The 16471-nt window shown below is 43.5% G+C and overlaps 28 non-coding genes across 28 annotated transcripts; all 28 read right to left on the reverse strand.

Moving 5' to 3' along the window:
• Nucleotides 1-605: 605 nt before the first annotated feature.
• Nucleotides 606-727, reverse strand: TRNAL-CAA (transfer RNA leucine (anticodon CAA)). Its single transcript has 2 exons — nt 690-727; nt 606-651 (listed from the first exon to the last, which is right to left on the reverse strand). It is a non-coding gene; the product is annotated as a tRNA-Leu (tRNA).
• Nucleotides 728-980: 253 nt separating this feature from the next.
• TRNAL-CAA (transfer RNA leucine (anticodon CAA)) lies at nt 981-1102 on the reverse strand. The gene is made up of 2 exons: nt 1065-1102; nt 981-1026 (listed from the first exon to the last, which is right to left on the reverse strand). It is a non-coding gene; the product is annotated as a tRNA-Leu (tRNA).
• A 67-nt stretch (nt 1103-1169) lies between these two features.
• TRNAL-CAA (transfer RNA leucine (anticodon CAA)) lies at nt 1170-1291 on the reverse strand. The gene is made up of 2 exons: nt 1254-1291; nt 1170-1215 (listed from the first exon to the last, which is right to left on the reverse strand). It is a non-coding gene; the product is annotated as a tRNA-Leu (tRNA).
• Nucleotides 1292-1735: 444 nt separating this feature from the next.
• On the reverse strand, nt 1736-1857 carry TRNAL-CAA (transfer RNA leucine (anticodon CAA)). Its single transcript has 2 exons — nt 1820-1857; nt 1736-1781 (listed from the first exon to the last, which is right to left on the reverse strand). It is a non-coding gene; the product is annotated as a tRNA-Leu (tRNA).
• A 444-nt stretch (nt 1858-2301) lies between these two features.
• On the reverse strand, nt 2302-2423 carry TRNAL-CAA (transfer RNA leucine (anticodon CAA)). Its single transcript has 2 exons — nt 2386-2423; nt 2302-2347 (listed from the first exon to the last, which is right to left on the reverse strand). It is a non-coding gene; the product is annotated as a tRNA-Leu (tRNA).
• Nucleotides 2424-2490: 67 nt separating this feature from the next.
• TRNAL-CAA (transfer RNA leucine (anticodon CAA)) lies at nt 2491-2612 on the reverse strand. Its single transcript has 2 exons — nt 2575-2612; nt 2491-2536 (listed from the first exon to the last, which is right to left on the reverse strand). It is a non-coding gene; the product is annotated as a tRNA-Leu (tRNA).
• A 444-nt stretch (nt 2613-3056) lies between these two features.
• Nucleotides 3057-3178, reverse strand: TRNAL-CAA (transfer RNA leucine (anticodon CAA)). Its single transcript has 2 exons — nt 3141-3178; nt 3057-3102 (listed from the first exon to the last, which is right to left on the reverse strand). It is a non-coding gene; the product is annotated as a tRNA-Leu (tRNA).
• Nucleotides 3179-3622: 444 nt separating this feature from the next.
• On the reverse strand, nt 3623-3744 carry TRNAL-CAA (transfer RNA leucine (anticodon CAA)). Its single transcript has 2 exons — nt 3707-3744; nt 3623-3668 (listed from the first exon to the last, which is right to left on the reverse strand). It is a non-coding gene; the product is annotated as a tRNA-Leu (tRNA).
• Nucleotides 3745-4188: 444 nt separating this feature from the next.
• Nucleotides 4189-4310, reverse strand: TRNAL-CAA (transfer RNA leucine (anticodon CAA)). The gene is made up of 2 exons: nt 4273-4310; nt 4189-4234 (listed from the first exon to the last, which is right to left on the reverse strand). It is a non-coding gene; the product is annotated as a tRNA-Leu (tRNA).
• Nucleotides 4311-4377: 67 nt separating this feature from the next.
• Nucleotides 4378-4499, reverse strand: TRNAL-CAA (transfer RNA leucine (anticodon CAA)). Its single transcript has 2 exons — nt 4462-4499; nt 4378-4423 (listed from the first exon to the last, which is right to left on the reverse strand). It is a non-coding gene; the product is annotated as a tRNA-Leu (tRNA).
• A 1200-nt stretch (nt 4500-5699) lies between these two features.
• TRNAL-CAA (transfer RNA leucine (anticodon CAA)) lies at nt 5700-5821 on the reverse strand. Its single transcript has 2 exons — nt 5784-5821; nt 5700-5745 (listed from the first exon to the last, which is right to left on the reverse strand). It is a non-coding gene; the product is annotated as a tRNA-Leu (tRNA).
• A 444-nt stretch (nt 5822-6265) lies between these two features.
• On the reverse strand, nt 6266-6387 carry TRNAL-CAA (transfer RNA leucine (anticodon CAA)). The gene is made up of 2 exons: nt 6350-6387; nt 6266-6311 (listed from the first exon to the last, which is right to left on the reverse strand). It is a non-coding gene; the product is annotated as a tRNA-Leu (tRNA).
• A 67-nt stretch (nt 6388-6454) lies between these two features.
• TRNAL-CAA (transfer RNA leucine (anticodon CAA)) lies at nt 6455-6576 on the reverse strand. The gene is made up of 2 exons: nt 6539-6576; nt 6455-6500 (listed from the first exon to the last, which is right to left on the reverse strand). It is a non-coding gene; the product is annotated as a tRNA-Leu (tRNA).
• Nucleotides 6577-7776: 1200 nt separating this feature from the next.
• On the reverse strand, nt 7777-7898 carry TRNAL-CAA (transfer RNA leucine (anticodon CAA)). Its single transcript has 2 exons — nt 7861-7898; nt 7777-7822 (listed from the first exon to the last, which is right to left on the reverse strand). It is a non-coding gene; the product is annotated as a tRNA-Leu (tRNA).
• Nucleotides 7899-8342: 444 nt separating this feature from the next.
• On the reverse strand, nt 8343-8464 carry TRNAL-CAA (transfer RNA leucine (anticodon CAA)). Its single transcript has 2 exons — nt 8427-8464; nt 8343-8388 (listed from the first exon to the last, which is right to left on the reverse strand). It is a non-coding gene; the product is annotated as a tRNA-Leu (tRNA).
• Nucleotides 8465-8531: 67 nt separating this feature from the next.
• On the reverse strand, nt 8532-8653 carry TRNAL-CAA (transfer RNA leucine (anticodon CAA)). The gene is made up of 2 exons: nt 8616-8653; nt 8532-8577 (listed from the first exon to the last, which is right to left on the reverse strand). It is a non-coding gene; the product is annotated as a tRNA-Leu (tRNA).
• Nucleotides 8654-9286: 633 nt separating this feature from the next.
• Nucleotides 9287-9408, reverse strand: TRNAL-CAA (transfer RNA leucine (anticodon CAA)). The gene is made up of 2 exons: nt 9371-9408; nt 9287-9332 (listed from the first exon to the last, which is right to left on the reverse strand). It is a non-coding gene; the product is annotated as a tRNA-Leu (tRNA).
• Nucleotides 9409-9852: 444 nt separating this feature from the next.
• TRNAL-CAA (transfer RNA leucine (anticodon CAA)) lies at nt 9853-9974 on the reverse strand. The gene is made up of 2 exons: nt 9937-9974; nt 9853-9898 (listed from the first exon to the last, which is right to left on the reverse strand). It is a non-coding gene; the product is annotated as a tRNA-Leu (tRNA).
• An 822-nt stretch (nt 9975-10796) lies between these two features.
• On the reverse strand, nt 10797-10918 carry TRNAL-CAA (transfer RNA leucine (anticodon CAA)). The gene is made up of 2 exons: nt 10881-10918; nt 10797-10842 (listed from the first exon to the last, which is right to left on the reverse strand). It is a non-coding gene; the product is annotated as a tRNA-Leu (tRNA).
• Nucleotides 10919-11173: 255 nt separating this feature from the next.
• TRNAL-CAA (transfer RNA leucine (anticodon CAA)) lies at nt 11174-11295 on the reverse strand. The gene is made up of 2 exons: nt 11258-11295; nt 11174-11219 (listed from the first exon to the last, which is right to left on the reverse strand). It is a non-coding gene; the product is annotated as a tRNA-Leu (tRNA).
• Nucleotides 11296-11362: 67 nt separating this feature from the next.
• TRNAL-CAA (transfer RNA leucine (anticodon CAA)) lies at nt 11363-11484 on the reverse strand. The gene is made up of 2 exons: nt 11447-11484; nt 11363-11408 (listed from the first exon to the last, which is right to left on the reverse strand). It is a non-coding gene; the product is annotated as a tRNA-Leu (tRNA).
• A 254-nt stretch (nt 11485-11738) lies between these two features.
• On the reverse strand, nt 11739-11860 carry TRNAL-CAA (transfer RNA leucine (anticodon CAA)). The gene is made up of 2 exons: nt 11823-11860; nt 11739-11784 (listed from the first exon to the last, which is right to left on the reverse strand). It is a non-coding gene; the product is annotated as a tRNA-Leu (tRNA).
• A 633-nt stretch (nt 11861-12493) lies between these two features.
• Nucleotides 12494-12615, reverse strand: TRNAL-CAA (transfer RNA leucine (anticodon CAA)). Its single transcript has 2 exons — nt 12578-12615; nt 12494-12539 (listed from the first exon to the last, which is right to left on the reverse strand). It is a non-coding gene; the product is annotated as a tRNA-Leu (tRNA).
• Nucleotides 12616-12871: 256 nt separating this feature from the next.
• On the reverse strand, nt 12872-12993 carry TRNAL-CAA (transfer RNA leucine (anticodon CAA)). Its single transcript has 2 exons — nt 12956-12993; nt 12872-12917 (listed from the first exon to the last, which is right to left on the reverse strand). It is a non-coding gene; the product is annotated as a tRNA-Leu (tRNA).
• A 444-nt stretch (nt 12994-13437) lies between these two features.
• TRNAL-CAA (transfer RNA leucine (anticodon CAA)) lies at nt 13438-13559 on the reverse strand. Its single transcript has 2 exons — nt 13522-13559; nt 13438-13483 (listed from the first exon to the last, which is right to left on the reverse strand). It is a non-coding gene; the product is annotated as a tRNA-Leu (tRNA).
• A 444-nt stretch (nt 13560-14003) lies between these two features.
• TRNAL-CAA (transfer RNA leucine (anticodon CAA)) lies at nt 14004-14125 on the reverse strand. Its single transcript has 2 exons — nt 14088-14125; nt 14004-14049 (listed from the first exon to the last, which is right to left on the reverse strand). It is a non-coding gene; the product is annotated as a tRNA-Leu (tRNA).
• A 1388-nt stretch (nt 14126-15513) lies between these two features.
• Nucleotides 15514-15635, reverse strand: TRNAL-CAA (transfer RNA leucine (anticodon CAA)). Its single transcript has 2 exons — nt 15598-15635; nt 15514-15559 (listed from the first exon to the last, which is right to left on the reverse strand). It is a non-coding gene; the product is annotated as a tRNA-Leu (tRNA).
• A 256-nt stretch (nt 15636-15891) lies between these two features.
• Nucleotides 15892-16013, reverse strand: TRNAL-CAA (transfer RNA leucine (anticodon CAA)). The gene is made up of 2 exons: nt 15976-16013; nt 15892-15937 (listed from the first exon to the last, which is right to left on the reverse strand). It is a non-coding gene; the product is annotated as a tRNA-Leu (tRNA).
• Between the last annotated feature and the right edge of the window lie 458 nt (nt 16014-16471).

Here is a 16471-nt window from a genome sequence, read left to right on the forward strand (position 1 = left end):
AATTACATCTCTTCCAGTTAATTTCATAAAACATATCGTGTCAGAAGTGGGATTCGAACCCACGCCCTTATACGAGGACCAGAAAACACAGATTCACGTTGTGAACGAAGGAAAGTAAGCCCCTTGAGTTTGGCGCCTTAGACCGCTCGGCCATCCTGACGTGGTCTATTGTAATTTGGACGTTTTATAAATTACATCTCTTGCAGTTAATTTATTAAAATGTATCGTGTCAGAAGTGGGATTCGAACCCACGCCCTCATACGAGGACCAGAAAACACACATTCCCGTTTTGAACGAAGGAAAGTAAGCCCCTTGAGTCTGGCACCTTAGACCGCTCGGCCATCCAGACGTGGTCTTTTGTAATTTGGACGTTTTATAAATTACATCTCTTCCAGTTAATTTCATAAAACATATCGTGTCAGAAGTGGGATTCGAACCCACGCCCTTATACGAGGACCAGAAAACACAGATCCACGTTGTGAACGAAGGAAAGTAAGCCCCTTGAGTTTGGCGCCTTAGACCGCTCGGCCATCCTGACGTGGTCTATTGTAATTTGGACGTTTTATAAATTACATCTCTTGCAGTTAATTTATTAAAATGTATCGTGTCAGAAGTGGGATTCGAACCCACGCCCTCATACGAGGACCAGAAAACACACATTCCCGTTTTGAACGAAGGAAAGTAAGCCCCTTGAGTCTGGCACCTTAGACCGCTCGGCCATCCTGACGTGGTCTTTTGTAATTTGGACGATTTATAAATTACATCTCTTCTAGTTAATTTCATAAAACATATCGTGTCAGAAGTGAGATTTGAACCCTTGCCCTCAAACGAGGACCAGAATACACGGATTCACGTTGTGAACGAAAGAACTAAGCCCTTAAGTCTGGCGCCTTAGACCGCTCGGCCATCCTGACGTGGTCTATTGTAATTGCACGTTTTATAAATTACATCTCTTGCAGTTAATTTATTAAAATATATCGTGTCAGAAGTGGGATTCGAACCCACGCCCTCATACGAGGACCAGAAAACACAGATTCACGTTGTGAACGAAGGAAAGTAAGCCCCTTGAATCTGGCGCCTTAGACCGCTCGGCCATCCTGACGTGGTCTCTTGTAATTTGGACGTTTTATTAATTACATCTCTTCCAGTTAATTTATTAAAATATATCGTGTCAGAAGTGGGATTCGAACCCACGCCCTCATACGAGGACCAGAAAACACAGATTCACGTTGTGAACGAAGGAAAGTAAGCCCCTTGAGTCTGGCGCCTTAGACCGCTCGGCCATCCTGACGTGGTCTCTTGAAATTTGGACGATTTATAAATTACATCTCTTCTAGTTAATTTCATAAAACATATCGTGTTAGAAGTGGGATTCGAACCCACGCCCTTATACGAGGACCAGAAAACACAGATTCACGTTATGAACGAAGGAAACTAAGCCCCTTGAGTCTGGCGCCTTAGACCGCTCGGCCATCCTGACGTGGTCTATTGTAATTTGGACGTTTTATAAATTACATCTCTTGCAGTTAATTTATTAAAATATATCGTGTCAGAAGTGGGTTTTGAACCCTTGCCCTCAAACGAGGACCAGAATACACGGATTCACGTTGTGAACGAAAGAACTAAGCCCCTTAAGTCTGGCGCCTTAGACCGCTCGGCAATCCTGACGCGGTCTCTTGTAATTTGGACGTTTTATTAATTACATCTCTTCCAGTTAATTTATTAAAATATATCGTGTCAGAAGTGGGATTCGAACCCACGCCCTCATACGAGGACCAGAAAACACAGATTCACGTTGTGAACGAAGGAAAGTAAGCCCCTTGAGTCTGGCGCCTTAGACCGCTCGGCCATCCTGACGTGGTCTCTTGAAATTTGGACGATTTATAAATTACATCTCTTCTAGTTAATTTCATAAAACATATCGTGTTAGAAGTGGGATTCGAACCCACGCCCTTATACGAGGACCAGAAAACACAGATTCACGTTATGAACGAAGGAAACTAAGCCCCTTGAGTCTGGCGCCTTAGACCGCTCGGCCATCCTGACGTGGTCTATTGTAATTTGGACGTTTTATAAATTACATCTCTTGCAGTTAATTTATTAAAATATATCGTGTCAGAAGTGGGTTTTGAACCCTTGCCCTCAAACGAGGACCAGAATACACGGATTCACGTTGTGAACGAAAGAACTAAGCCCCTTAAGTCTGGCGCCTTAGACCGCTCGGCAATCCTGACGTGGTCTATTTTAATTTGGACGTTTTATAAATTACGTCTCTTGCAGTTAATTTATTAAATTATATCTTGTCAGAAGTGGGATTCGAACCCACGCCCTCATACGAGGACCAGAAAACACAGATTCACGTTGTGAACGAAGGAAACTAAGCCCCTTGAGTCTGGCGCCTTAGACCGCTCGGCCATCCTGACGTGGTCTATTGTAATTTGGACGTTTTATAAATTACATCTCTTGCAGTTAATTTATTAAAATGTATCGTGTCAGAAGTGGGATTCGAACCCACGCCCTCATACGAGGACCAGAAAACACACATTCCCGTTTTGAACGAAGGAAAGTAAGCCCCTTGAGTCTGGCACCTTAGACCGCTCGGCCATCCTGACGTGGTCTTTTGTAATTTGGACGATTTATAAATTACATCTCTTCTAGTTAATTTCATAAAACATATCGTGTCAGAAGTGAGATTTGAACCCTTGCCCTCAAACGAGGACCAGAATACACGGATTCACGTTGTGAACGAAAGAACTAAGCCCCTTAAGTCTGGCGCCTTAGACCGCTCGGCCATCCTGACGTGGTCTATTGTAATTTGCACGTTTTATAAATTACATCTCTTGCAGTTAATTTATTAAATTATATCGTGTCAGAAGTGGGATTCGAACCCACGCCCTCATACGAGGACCAGAAAACACAGATTCACGTTGTGAACGAAGGAAAGTAAGCCCCTTGAGTCTGGCGCCTTAGACCGCGCGGCCATCCTGACGTGGTCTCTTGTATTTTAGACGTTTTATAAATTACATTTCTTCCAGTTAATTTATTAAAATATATCGTGTCAGAAGTGGGATTCGAACCCACGCCCTCATACGAGGACCAGAAAACACAGATTCACGTTGTGAACGAAGGAAAGTAAGCCCCTTGAGTCTGGCGCCTTAGACCGCTCGGCCATCCTGACGTGGTCTCTTGAAATTTGGACGATTTATAAATTACATCTCTTCTAGTTAATTTCATAAAACATATCGTGTTAGAAGTGGGATTCGAACCCACGCCCTTATACGAGGACCAGAAAACACAGATTCACGTTATGAACGAAGGAAACTAAGCCCCTTGAGTCTGGCGCCTTAGACCGCTCGGCCATCCTGACGTGGTCTATTGTAATTTGGACGTTTTATAAATTACATCTCTTGCAGTTAATTTATTAAAATATATCGTGTCAGAAGTGGGTTTTGAACCCTTGCCCTCAAACGAGGACCAGAATACACGGATTCACGTTGTGAACGAAAGAACTAAGCCCCTTAAGTCTGGCGCCTTAGACCGCTCGGCAATCCTGACGTGGTCTCTTGTAATTTGGACGTTTTATTAATTACATCTCTTCCAGTTAATTTATTAAAATATATCGTGTCAGAAGTGGGATTCGAACCCACGCCCTCATACGAGGACCAGAAAACACAGATTCACGTTGTGAACGAAGGAAAGTAAGCCCCTTGAGTCTGGCGCCTTAGACCCCTCGGCCATCCTGACGTGGTCTCTTGAAATTTGGACGATTTATAAATTACATCTCTTCTAGTTAATTTCATAAAACATATCGTGTTAGAAGTGGGATTCGAACCCACGCCCTTATACGAGGACCAGAAAACACAGATTCACGTTATGAACGAAGGAAACTAAGCCCCTTGAGTCTGGCGCCTTAGACCGCTCGGCCATCCTGACGTGGTCTATTGTAATTTGGACGTTTTATAAATTACATCTCTTGCAGTTAATTTATTAAAATATATCGTGTCAGAAGTGGGTTTTGAACCCTTGCCCTCAAACGAGGACCAGAATACACGGATTCACGTTGTGAACGAAAGAACTAAGCCCCTTAAGTCTGGCGCCTTAGACCGCTCGGCAATCCTGACGTGGTCTATTTTAATTTGGACGTTTTATAAATTACGTCTCTTGCAGTTAATTTATTAAATTATATCTTGTCAGAAGTGGGATTCGAACCCACGCCCTCATACGAGGACCAGAAAACACAGATTCACGTTGTGAACGAAGGAAACTAAGCCCCTTGAGTCTGGCGCCTTAGACCGCTCGGCCATCCTGACGTGGTCTATTGTAATTTGGACGTTTTATAAATTACATCTCTTGCAGTTAATTTATTAAAATGTATCGTGTCAGAAGTGGGATTCGAACCCACGCCCTCATACGAGGACCAGAAAACACACATTCCCGTTTTGAACGAAGGAAAGTAAGCCCCTTGAGTCTGGCACCTTAGACCGCTCGGCCATCCTGACGTGGTCTTTTGTAATTTGGACGATTTATAAATTACATCTCTTCTAGTTAATTTCATAAAACATATCGTGTCAGAAGTGAGATTTGAACCCTTGCCCTCAAACGAGGACCAGAATACACGGATTCACGTTGTGAACGAAAGAACTAAGCCCCTTAAGTCTGGCGCCTTAGACCGCTCGGCCATCCTGACGTGGTCTATTGTAATTTGCACGTTTTATAAATTACATCTCTTGCAGTTAATTTATTAAATTATATCGTGTCAGAAGTGGGATTCGAACCCACGCCCTCATACGAGGACCAGAAAACACAGATTCACGTTGTGAACGAAGGAAAGTAAGCCCCTTGAGTCTGGCGCCTTAGACCGCGCGGCCATCCTGACGTGGTCTCTTGTATTTTAGACGTTTTATAAATTACATTTCTTCCAGTTAATTTATTAAAATATATCGTGTCAGAAGTGGGATTCGAACCCACGCCGTCATACGAGGACCTGAAAACACAGATTCACGTTGTGAACGAAGGAAACTTACCCCCTTGAGTCTGGCGCCTTAGACCGCTCGGCCATCCTGACGTGGTCTCTTGTAATTTGGACGTTTTATTAATTACATCTCTTCCAGTTAATTTATTAAAATATATCGTGTCAGAAGTGGGATTCGAACCCACGCCCTCATACGAGGACGAGAAAACACACATTCCCGTTGTGAACGAAGGAAAGTAAGCCCCTTGAGTCTGGCGCCTTATACCGCTCGGCCATCCTGACGTGGTCACTTGTAATTTGGAGGTTTTATAAATTACATCTCTTGCAGTTAATTTATTAAAATATATCGTGTCAGAAGTGGGTTTCCAACCCACGCCCTCATACGAGGACCAGAAAACACAGATTCACGTTGTGAACGAAGGAAACTAACCCCCTTGAGTCTGGCGCCTTAGACCGCTCGGCCATCCTGACGTGGTCTCTTGTAATTTGGAGGTTTTATAAATTACATCTCTTGCAGTTAATTTATTAAAATATATCGTGTCAGAAGTGGGTTTCCAACCCACGCCCTCATACGAGGACCAGAAAACACAGATTCACGTTGTGAACGAAGGAAACTAACCCCCTTGAGTCTGGCGCCTTAGACCGCTCGGCCATCCTGACGTGGTCTCTTGTAATTTGGACGTTTTATTAATTACATCTCTTCCAGTTAATTTATTAAAATATATCGTGTCAGAAGTGGGATTCGAACCCACGCCCTCATACGAGGACCAGAAAACACAGATTCACGTTGTGAACGAAGGAAAGTAAGCCCCTTGAGTCTGGCGCCTTAGACCGCTCGGCCATCCTGACGTGGTCTCTTGAAATTTGGACGATTTATAAATTACATCTCTTCTAGTTAATTTCATAAAACATATCGTGTTAGAAGTGGGATTCGAACCCACGCCCTTATACGAGGACCAGAAAACACAGATTCACGTTATGAACGAAGGAAACTAAGCCCCTTGAGTCTGGCGCCTTAGACCGCTCGGCCATCCTGACGTGGTCTATTGTAATTTGGACGTTTTATAAATTACATCTCTTGCAGTTAATTTATTAAAATATATCGTGTCAGAAGTGGGTTTTGAACCCTTGCCCTCAAACGAGGACCAGAATACACGGATTCACGTTGTGAACGAAAGAACTAAGCCCCTTAAGTCTGGCGCCTTAGACCGACCGGCAATCCTGACGTGGTCTATTTTAATTTGGACGTTTTATAAATTACGTCTCTTGCAGTTAATTTATTAAATTATATCTTGTCAGAAGTGGGATTCGAACCCACGCCCTCATACGAGGACCAGAAAACACAGATTCACGTTGTGAACGAAGGAAACTAAGCCCCTTGAGTCTGGCGCCTTAGACCGCTCGGCCATCCTGACGTGGTCTATTGTAATTTGGACGTTTTATAAATTACATCTCTTGCAGTTAATTTATTAAAATGTATCGTGTCAGAAGTGGGATTCGAACCCACGCCCTCATACGAGGACCAGAAAACACACATTCCCGTTTTGAACGAAGGAAAGTAAGCCCCTTGAGTCTGGCACCTTAGACCGCTCGGCCATCCTGACGTGGTCTTTTGTAATTTGGACGATTTATAAATTGCATCTCTTCTAGTTAATTTCATAAAACATATCGTGTCAGAAGTGAGATTTGAACCCTTGCCCTCAAACGAGGACCAGAATACACGGATTCACGTTGTGAACGAAAGAACTAAGCCCCTTAAGTCTGGCGCCTTAGACCGCTCGGCCATCCTGACGTGGTCTATTGTAATTTGCACGTTTTATAAATTACATCTCTTGCAGTTAATTTATTAAATTATATCGTGTCAGAAGTGGGATTCGAACCCACGCCCTCATACGAGGACCAGAAAACACAGATTCACGTTGTGAACGAAGGAAAGTAAGCCCCTTGAGTCTGGCGCCTTAGACCGCGCGGCCATCCTGACGTGGTCTCTTGTATTTTAGACGTTTTATAAATTACATTTCTTCCAGTTAATTTATTAAAATATATCGTGTCAGAAGTGGGATTCGAACCCACGCCGTCATACGAGGACCTGAAAACACAGATTCACGTTGTGAACGAAGGAAACTTACCCCCTTGAGTCTGGCGCCTTAGACCGCTCGGCCATCCTGACGTGGTCTCTTGTAATTTGGACGTTTTATTAATTACATCTCTTCCAGTTAATTTATTAAAATATATCGTGTCAGAAGTGGGATTCGAACCCACGCCCTCATACGAGGACGAGAAAACACACATTCCCGTTGTGAACGAAGGAAAGTAAGCCCCTTGAGTCTGGCGCCTTATACCGCTCGGCCATCCTGACGTGGTCACTTGTAATTTGGAGGTTTTATAAATTACATCTCTTGCAGTTAATTTATTAAAATATATCGTGTCAGAAGTGGGTTTCCAACCCACGCCCTCATACGAGGACCAGAAAACACAGATTCACGTTGTGAACGAAGGAAACTAACCCCCTTGAGTCTGGCGCCTTAGACCGCTCGGCCATCCTGACGTGGTCTCTTGTAATTTGGAGGTTTTATAAATTACATCTCTTGCAGTTAATTTATTAAAATATATCGTGTCAGAAGTGGGTTTCCAACCCACGCCCTCATAAGAGGACCAGAAAACACAGATTCACGTTGTGAACGAAGGAAACTAACCCCCTTGAGTCTGGCGCCTTAGACCGCTCGGCCATCCTGACGTGGTCTCTTGTAATTTGGACGTTTTATTAATTACATCTCTTCCAGTTAATTTATTAAAATATATCGTGTCAGAAGTGGGATTCGAACCCACGCCCTCATACGAGGACCAGAAAACACAGATTCACGTTGTGAACGAAGGAAAGTAAGCCCCTTGAGTCTGGCGCCTTAGACCGCTCGGCCATCCTGACGTGGTCTCTTGAAATTTGGACGATTTATAAATTACATCTCTTCTAGTTAATTTCATAAAACATATCGTGTTAGAAGTGGGATTCGAACCCACGCCCTTATACGAGGACCAGAAAACACAGATTCACGTTATGAACGAAGGAAACTAAGCCCCTTCAGTCTGGCGCCTTAGACCGCTCGGCCATCCTGACGTGGTCTATTGTAATTTGGACGTTTTATAAATTACATCTCTTGCAGTTAATTTATTAAAATATATCGTGTCAGAAGTGGGTTTTGAACCCTTGCCCTCAAACGAGGACCAGAATACACGGATTCACGTTGTGAACGAAAGAACTAAGCCCCTTAAGTCTGGCGCCTTAGACCGCTCGGCAATCCTGACGTGGTCTATTTTAATTTGGACGTTTTATAAATTACGTCTCTTGCAGTTAATTTATTAAATTATATCTTGTCAGAAGTGGGATTCGAACCCACGCCCTCATACGAGGACCAGAAAACACAGATTCACGTTGTGAACGAAGGAAACTAAGCCCCTTGAGTCTGGCGCCTTAGACCGCTCGGCCATCCTGACGTGGTCTATTGTAATTTGGACGTTTTATAAATTACATCTCTTGCAGTTAATTTATTAAAATGTATCGTGTCAGAAGTGGGATTCGAACCCACGCCCTCATACGAGGACCAGAAAACACACATTCCCGTTTTGAACGAAGGAAAGTAAGCCCCTTGAGTCTGGCACCTTAGACCGCTCGGCCATCCTGACGTGGTCTTTTGTAATTTGGACGATTTATAAATTACATCTCTTCTAGTTAATTTCATAAAACATATCGTGTCAGAAGTGAGATTTGAACCCTTGCCCTCAAACGAGGACCAGAATACACGGATTCACGTTGTGAACGAAAGAACTAAGCCCCTTAAGTCTGGCGCCTTAGACCGCTCGGCCATCCTGACGTGGTCTATTGTAATTTGCACGTTTTATAAATTACATCTCTTGCAGTTAATTTATTAAATTATATCGTGTCAGAAGTGGGATTCGAACCCACGCCCTCATACGAGGACCAGAAAACACAGATTCACGTTGTGAACGAAGGAAGGTAAGCCCCTTGAGTCTGGCGCCTTAGACCGCGCGGCCATCCTGACGTGGTCTCTTGTATTTTAGACGTTTTATAAATTACATTTCTTCCAGTTAATTTATTAAAATATATCGTGTCAGAAGTGGGATTCGAACCCACGCCCTTATACGAGGACCAGAAAACACAGATTCACGTTGTGAACGAAGGAAACTAAGCCCCTTGAGTCTGGCGCCTTAGACCGCTCGGCCATCCTGACGTGGTCTATTGTAATTTGGACGTTTTATAAATTACATCTCTTGCAAATAATTTATTAAAATATATCGTGTCAGAAGTGGGATTCGAACCCACGCCCTCATACGAGGACCAGAAAACACACATTCCCGTTTTGAACGAAGGAAAGTAAGCCCCTTGAGTCTGGCACCTTAGACCGCTCGGCCATCCTGACGTGGTCTTTTGTAATTTGGACGATTTATAAATTACATCTCTTCTAGTTAATTTCATAAAACATATCGTGTCAGAAGTGAGATTTGAACCCTTGCCCTCAAACGAGGACCAGAATACACGGATTCACGTTGTGAACGAAAGAACTAAGCCCCTTGAGTCTGGCGCCTTAGACCGCTCGGCCATCCTGACGTGGTCTCTTGTAATTTGGACGATTTATAAATTACATCTCTTCTAGTTAATTTCATAAAACATATCGTGTTAGAAGTGGGATTCGAACCCACGCCCTTATACGAGGACCAGAAAACACAGATTCACGTTGTGAACGAAGGAAACTAAGCCCCTTGAGTCTGGCGCCTTAGACCGCTCGGCCATCCTGACGTGGTCTATTGTAATTTGGACGTTTTATAAATTACATCTCTTGCAGTTAATTTATTAAAATATATCGTGTCAGAAGTGGGATTCGAACCCACGCCCTCATACGAGGACCAGAAAACACACATTCCCGTTTTGAACGAAGGAAAGTAAGCCCCTTGAGTCTGGCACCTTAGACCGCTCGGTTATCCTGACGTGGTCTTTTGTAATTTGGACGATTTATAAATTATATCTCTTCTAGTTAATTTCATAAAACATATCGTGTCAGAAGTGAGATTTGAACCCTTGCCCTCAAACGAGGACCAGAATACACGGATTCACGTTGTGAACGAAAGAACTAAGCCCCTTAAGTCTGGCGCCTTAGACCGCTCGGCCATCCTGACGTGGTCTATTGTAATTTGCACGTTTTATAAATTACATCTCTTGCAGTTAATTTATTAAAATATATCGTGTCAGAAGTGGGATTCGAACCCACGCCCTCATACGAGGACCAGAAAACACAGATTCACGCTGTGAACGAAGGAAAGTAAGCCCCTTGAGTCTGGCGCCTTAGACCGCGCGGCCATCCTGACGTGGTCTCTTGTATTTTGGACGTTTTATAAATTACATTTCTTCCAGTTAATTTATTAAAATATATCGTGTCAGAAGTGGGATTCGAACCCACGCCCTCATACGAGGACCTGAAAACACAGATTCTCGTTGTGAACGAAGGACAGTAAGCCCCTTGAGTCTGGCGCCTTAGACCGCTCGGCCATCCTGACGTGGTCTCTTGTAATTTGGACGATTTATAAATTACATCTCTTCTAGTTAATTTCATAAAACATATCGTGTTAGAAGTGGGATTCGAACCCACGCCCTCATACGAGGACCAGAAAACACACATTCCCGTTTAGAACGAAGGAAAGTAAGCCCCTTGAGTCTGGCACCTTAGACCGCTCGGCCATCCTGACGTGGTCTTTTGTAATTTGGACGTTTTATAAATTACATCTCTTGCAGTTAATTTTTTAAAATATAACGTGTCAGAAGTGGGATTCGAACCCACGCCCTCATAAGAGGGCCAGAAAACACACATTCCCGTTTTGAACGAAGGAAAGTAAGCCCCTTGAGTCTGGCGCCTTAGACCGCTCGGCCATCCTGACGTGGTCTTTTGTAATTTTGACGATTTATAAATTACATCTCTTCTAGTTAATTTCATAAAACATATCGTGTCAGAAGTGGGTTTTGAACCCTTGCCCTCAAACGGGGACCAGAATACACGGATTCACGTTGTGAACGAATGAACTAAGCCCCTTAAGTCTGGCGCCTTAGACCGCTCGGCAATCCTGACGTGGTCTATTTTAATTTGGACGTTTTATAAATTACGTCTCTTGCAGTTAATTTATTAAATTATATCGTGTCAGAAGTGGGATTCGAACCCACGCCCTCATACGAGGACCAGAAAACACAGATTCACAATGTGAACGAAGGAAAGTAAGCCCCTTGAGTCTGGCGCCTTAGACCGCTCGGCCATCCTGACGTGGTCTATTGTAATTTGGACGTTTTATAAATTACATCTCTTGCAGTTAATTTATTAAAATATATCGTGTCAGAAGTGGGATTCGAACCCACGCCCTCATACGAGGACCAGAAAACGCACATTCACGTTGTGAATGAAGGAAAGTAAGCCCCTTGAGTCTGGCGCCTTTGACCGCTCGGCCATCCTGACGTGGTCTCTTGTAATTTTGACGATTTGAAATTACATCTCTTCTAGTTAATTTCATAAAACATATCGTGTCAGAAGTGAGATTTGAACCCTTGCCCTCAAACGAGGACCAGAATACACGGATTCACGTTGTGAACGAAAGAACTAAGCCCCTTAAGTCTGGCGCCTTAGACCGCTCGGCCATCCTGACGTGGTCTATTGTAATTTGGACGTTTTATAAATTACATCTCTTGCAGTTAATTTATTAAAATATATCGTGTCAGAAGTGGGATTCGAACCCACGCCCTCATACGAGGACCAGAAAACACACATTCCCGTTTTGAACGAAGGAAAGTAAGCCCCTTGAGTCTGGCACCTTAGACCGCTCGGCCATCCTGACGTGGTCTTTTGTAATATGGACGATTTATAAATTACATCTCTTCTAGTTAATTTCATAAAACATATCGTGTCAGAAGTGAGATTTGAACCCTTGCCCTCAAACGAGGACCAGAATACACGGATTCACGTTGTGAACGAAAGAACTAAGCCCCTTGAGTCTGGCGCCTTAGACCGCTCGGCCATCCTGACGTGGTCTCTTGTAATTTGGACGATTTATAAATTACATCTCTTCTAGTTAATTTCATAAAACATATCGTGTTAGAAGTGGGATTCGAACCCACGCCCTTATACGAGGACCAGAAAACACAGATTCACGTTGTGAACGAAGGAAACTAAGCCCCTTGAGTCTGGCGCCTTAGACCGCTCGGCCATCCTGACGTGGTCTATTGTAATTTGGACGTTTTATAAATTACATCTCTTGCAGTTAATTTATTAAAATATATCGTGTCAGAAGTGGGTTTCCAACCCACGCCCTCATACGAGGACCAGAAAACACAGATTCACGTTGTGAACGAAGGAAACTAACCCCCTTGAGTCTGGCGCCTTAGACCGCTCGGCCATCCTGACGTGGTCTCTTGTAATTTGGACGTTTCATTAATTACATCTCTTCCAGTTAATTTTTTATAAAATATCGTGTCAGAAGTGGGATTCGAACCCACGCCCTCATACGAGGACCAGAAAACACAAATTCACGTTGTGAACGAAGGAAAGTAAGCCCCTTGAGTCTGGCGCCTTAGACCGCTCGGCCATCCTGACGTGGTCTCTTGTAATTTGGACGATTTATAAATTACATCTCTTCTAGTTAATTTCATAAAACATATCGTGTTAGAAGTGGGATTCGAACCCACGCCCTCATACGAGGACCAGAAAACACACATTCCCGTTTTGAACGAAGGAAAGTAAGCCCCTTGAGTCTGGCACCTTAGACCGCTCGGCCATCCTGACGTGGTCTTTTGTAATTTGGACGTTTTATAAATTACATCTCTTGCAGTTAATTTTTTAAAATATATCGTGTCAGAAGTGGGATTCGAACCCACGCCCTCATACGAGGGCCAGAAAACACACATTCCCGTTTTGAACGAAGGAAAGTAAGCCCCTTGAGTCTGGCGCCTTAGACCGCTCGGCCATCCTGACGTGGTCTTTTGTAATTTTGACGATTTATAAATTACATCTCTTCTAGTTAATTTCATAAAACATATCGTGTCAGAAGTGGGTTTTGAACCCTTGCCCTCAAACGGGGACCAGAATACACGGATTCACGTTGTGAACGAAAGAACTAAGCCCCTTAAGTCTGGCGCCTTAGACCGCTCGGCAATCCTGACGTGGTCTATTTTAATTTGGACGTTTTATAAATTACGTCTCTTGCAGTTAATTTATTAAATTATATCGTGTCAGAAGTGGGATTCGAACCCACGCCCTCATACGAGGACCAGAAAACACAGATTCACAATGTGAACGAAGGAAAGTAAGCCCCTTGAGTCTGGCGCCGTAGACCGCTCGGCCATCCTGACGTGGTCTATTGTAATTTGGACGTTTTATAAATTACATCTCTTGCAGTTAATTTATTAAAATATATCGTGTCAGAAGTGGGATTCGAACCCACGCCCTCATACGAGGACCAGAAAACGCACATTCACGTTGTGAATGAAGGAAAGTAAGCCCCTTGAGTCTGGCGCCTTTGACCGCTCGGCCATCCTGACGTGGTCTTTTGTAATTTGGACGATTTATAAATTACATCTCTTCTAGTTAATTTCATAAAACATATCGTGTCAGAAGTGAGATTTGAACCCTTGCCCTCAAACGAGGACCAGAATACACGGATTCACGTTGTGAACGAAAGAACTAAGCCCCTTGAGTCTGGCGCCTTAGACCGCTCGGCCATCCTGACGTGGTCTCTTGTAATTTGGACGATTTATAAATTACATCTCTTCAAGTTAATTTCATAAAACATATCGTGTTAGAAGTGGGATTCGAACCCACGCCCTTATACGAGGACCAGAAAACACAGATTGACGTTGTGAACGAAGGAAACTAAGCCCCTTGAGTCTGGCACCTTAGACCGCTCGGCCATCCTGACGTGGTCTATTGTAATTTGGACGTTCTATAAATTACATCTCTTGCAGTTAATTTATTAAAATATATCGTGTCAGAAGTGGGATTCGAACCCACGCCCTCATACGAGGACCAGAAAACACACATTCCCGTTTTGAACGAAGGAAAGTAAGCCCCTTGAGTCTGGCACCTTAGACCGCTCGGCCATCCTGACGTGGTCTTTTGTAATTTGGACGATTTATAAATTACATCTCTTCTAGTTAATTTCATAAAACATATCGTGTCAGAAGTGAGATTTGAACCCTTGCCCTCAAACGAGGACCAGAATACACGGATTCACGTTGTGAACGAAAGAACTAAGCCCCTTAAGTCTGGCGCCTTAGACCGCTCGGCCATCCTGACGTGGTCTATTGTAATTTGCACGTTTTATAAATTACATCTCTTGCAGTTAATTTATTAAAATATATCGTGTCAGAAGTGGTATTCGAACCCACGCCCTCATACGAGGACCAGAAAACACACATTCCCGTTTTGAACGAAGGAAAGTAAGCCCCTTGAGTCTGGCACCTTAGACCGCTCGGCCATCCTGACGTGGTCTTTTGTAATTTGGACGATTTATAAATTACATCTCTTCTAGTTAATTTCATAAAACATATCGTGTCAGAAGTGAGATTTGAACCCTTGCCCTCAAACGAGGACCAGAATACACGAATTCACGTTGTGAACGAAAGAACTAAGCCCCTTAAGTCTGGCGCCTTAGACCGCTCGGCCATCCTGACGTGGTCTATTGTAATTTGCACGTTTTATAAATTACATCTCTTGCAGTTAATTTATTAAAATATATCGTGTCAGAAGTGGGATTCGAACCCACGCCCTCATACGAGGACCAGAAAACACAGATTCACGCTGTGAACGAAGGAAAGTAAGCCCCTTGAGTCTGGCGCCTTAGACCGCGCGGCCATCCTGACGTGGTCTCTTGTATTTTGGACGTTTTATAAATTACATTTCTTCCAGTTAATTTATTAAAATATATCGTGTCAGAAGTGGGATTCGAACGCACGCCCTCATACGAGGACCTGAAAACACAGATTCACGTTGTGAACGAAGGAAACTAACCCCCTTGAGTCTGGCGCCTTAGACCTCTCGGCAATCCTGACGTGGTCTCTTGTAATTTGGACGTTTTATTAATTACATCTCTTCCAGTTAATTTATTAAAATATATCGTGTCAGAAGTGGGATTCGAAACCACGCCCTCATACGAGGACCAGAAAACACACATTCCCGTTGTGAACGAAGGAAAGTAAGCCCCTTGAGTCTGGCGCCTTATACCGCTCGGCCATCCTGACGTGGTCACTTGTAATTTGGAGGTTTTATAAATTACATCTCTTGCAGTTAATTTATTAAAATATATCGTGTCAGAAGTGGGTTTCCAACCCACGCCCTCATACGAGGACCAGAAAACACAGATTCACGTTGTGAACGAAGGAAACTAACCCCCTTGAGTCTGGCGCCTTAGACCGCTCGGCCATCCTGACGTGGTCTCTTGTAATTTGGACGTTTTATTAATTACATCTCTTCCAGTTATTTTTTTATAAAATATCGTGTCAGAAGTGGGATTCGAACCCACGCCCTCATACGAGGACCAGAAAACACAAATTCACGTTGTGAACGAAGGAAAGTAAGCCCCTTGAGTCTGGCGCCTTAGACCGCTCAGCCATCCTGACGTGGTCTCTTGTAATTTGGACGATTTATAAATTACATCTCTTCTAGTTAATTTCATAAAACATATCGTGTTAGAAGTGGGATTCGAACCCACGCCCTTATACGAGGACCAGAAAACACAGATTGACGTTGTGAACGAAGGAAACTAAGCCCCTTGAGTCTGGCACCTTAGACCGCTCGGCCATCCTGACGTGGTCTATTGTAATTTGGACGTTTTATAAATTACATCTCTTGCAGTTAATTTATTAAAATATATCGTGTCAGAAGTGGGATTCGAACCCACGCCCTCATACGAGGACCAGAAAACACACATTCCCGTTTTGAACGAAGGAAAGTAAGCCCCTTGAGTCTGGCACCTTAGACCGCTCGGCCATCCTGACGTGGTCTTTTGTAATTTGGACGATTTATAAATTACATCTCTTCTAGTTAATTTCATAAAACATATCGTGTCAGAAGTGAGATTTGAACCCTTGCCCTCAAACGAGGACCAGAATACACGGATTCACGTTGTGAACGAAAGAACTAAGCCCCTTAAGTCTGGCGCCTTAGACCGCTCGGCCATCCTGACGTGGTCTATTGTAATTTGCACGTTTTATAAATTACATCTCTTGCAGTTAATTTATTAAAATATATCGTGTCAGAAGTGGGATTCGAAACCACGCCCTCATACTCGGACCAGAAAACACAGATTCACAATGTGAACGAAGGAAAGTAAGCCCCTTGAGTCTGGCGCCTTAGACCGCTCGGCCATCCTGACGTGGTCTTTTGTAATTTGGACGATTTATAAATTACATCTCTTCTAGTTAATTTCATAAAACATATCGTGTCAGAACTGAGA

The sequence above is a fragment of the Phalangium opilio genome, unplaced genomic scaffold (assembly GCF_054372755.1).
Source record: "Phalangium opilio isolate 3A_F unplaced genomic scaffold, DU_Popi_V2 ptg000098l_1, whole genome shotgun sequence".
Lineage (NCBI taxonomy): Eukaryota > Metazoa > Arthropoda > Arachnida > Opiliones > Phalangiidae > Phalangium > Phalangium opilio.